The sequence below is a fragment of the Saccopteryx leptura genome, chromosome 3, assembly GCF_036850995.1.
Source record: "Saccopteryx leptura isolate mSacLep1 chromosome 3, mSacLep1_pri_phased_curated, whole genome shotgun sequence".
Lineage (NCBI taxonomy): Eukaryota > Metazoa > Chordata > Mammalia > Chiroptera > Emballonuridae > Saccopteryx > Saccopteryx leptura.
This window is the reverse complement of record NC_089505.1, coordinates 14,032,126-14,034,065: the sequence shown is the minus strand read 5'-3', so window position 1 is coordinate 14,034,065 and position 1,940 is coordinate 14,032,126.

Genomic DNA, 1,940 nt, shown 5'->3' with positions numbered 1-1,940 from the left:
AGAGTCAAATTACAAAGGTGTGGATGGGTGCCTTGGAACCCAAAGGCTTAGATAGCACAGGAACTTGGAAAAGGGAGGAGAGGCCCCTGGGACCTGGAAGAGGACTTGGTTGGAAGGCACAGGCGAGTTAGTTCTGTATAGTATTCTTATGGAAAGGAGCGGTGACCCATTAGGAACATGGGTAACCTCAGAGGTGATTGGGAGGGAACTAAGGAGATCAATAATATTCTAGTCTTGTTTTTTCCTGTTCCTATTGGGGCTCCCCATTGACCAAACCCAACCTGAGCATGCAGGAGCCCTGCTAATGTCACCATACTGGTCAGCCTTCCAGGGCGGAGTGGAAAAGGGCAGAGAATAGAGTGGAAGGAAAAATAGATTCAGAATTGGAATCAAAATTTGGGTACCATAAGAAGAAGGCGGGAGGGAATAAGAAACCCTGGGGGGAGAGCCAGCCAGTGTTTCCTCCAGAATGGAAGTAGCAGGTTTACTAATCTTACTAAGAATTCTTAAGATACTTAGAGTAATACCATGTATTCCAAAAAGCAGACAAGCTTCTTTAAAGTACTTACAATATCACATATTTGTATATGAGAATTCATCTAACACAATGATTAGAATTATGAACCAACTATTTATCTTAAATTAACTATATTTATTGTTATTATCTATTCAACTGCTACAGAAAGAACATCAGCAAATTGATTGGACATACTGCTTAACTTCCAGAAAAGCTTCCCAGACCAAAAAAATATATATATATATATATATTTTGTATATAAAAGATTATCATGTGGATGATAGAGACCTCCTATTCCTTACCTTTCTTGAGCATCAAATAAGAGAAAAATGCATACTATTAATGAGATATTTAGATTAAATACAGGAAGAATTACTTGAAAGTAGTATATGTTAAGCTCCAAAGTTTCTACCTCCGATATTTCATAGGTGATAGCTACAGTGACAGAGGCTGAGAGGAATCAATCATAAGTCACAAGTGTTGCACTTGAACGACAAGGAGAATGATGTTGTCCTTTAACCGAAAATATTTGCCTCTTTTGCTTTCTCCTTCATTTAATTTCTCTGGATACCACCTCCGCCCCCATTTCTCTATTTCCCATCTTATCCAATTTCTTCCTACTGCAGCGGAAACTCGGACTTTCTTCACCAGGTCACTATGCCATAAGACAATTCCAGGAAACCTCTTCCGTGCCGCCTCCACTTTGTCTCTTTCTGTCCTATTCCTTACATTTTCAGGCACTGATTTTGGGTTTTGTAGGGTTTTTTTAATTGTTCTTCTAGCTCATCTGCTATTCTTGGCCAGCCTTCTTCCCTCCCATTTCTGTTGTCGTTTCTTATTGGGTCTAGGTTATTGTCCTGAAGAATTATTATGTCCAAGTTATTGCTTAATGCAGTCCATATAAAGAGATCGTTTTTAAATCCTACTTATTTTGAAGGAGGCCAACATAATACAAACAAAGGAGTGCTCGTTTACAAACTATCTGATGTGCTTTTCGATCTCAGTTCCCCAAAGTGGTACCAGCTAAAATACGAATAGGCTAATTAAATAAACTCAAAATTAAGGGACACCAGATAAGATTTTTTTTTAATGGCTGAGATTAACTTGTGGGCAGCTGTTAAAAAAAAAAATAGATTGTCTTAAGGGTTTTGGTGTCCTGAAAGAGAAATCTGATTCATCCTGAGTGTTAGTCTGAGTCTTCCTGGATTGCAGGGAAGTTTGCTCTTGGGCAGCAACCTTGACACTAGAAGTCATAGCTTCCGCCAGAAAGTTTATTCAAACTCCCTAGGAAGAGTCCTATGGTTTGCTTTTCCTTCCTTGCCCCACCTCCCTACAGTCTTAGGCGAACTGACAGATAGCACCCCAGTCAGGCTGCTAGAGGGCACAGTGAGGTGGAAAAGAGAACTAGGAGTGCCACCTGGTG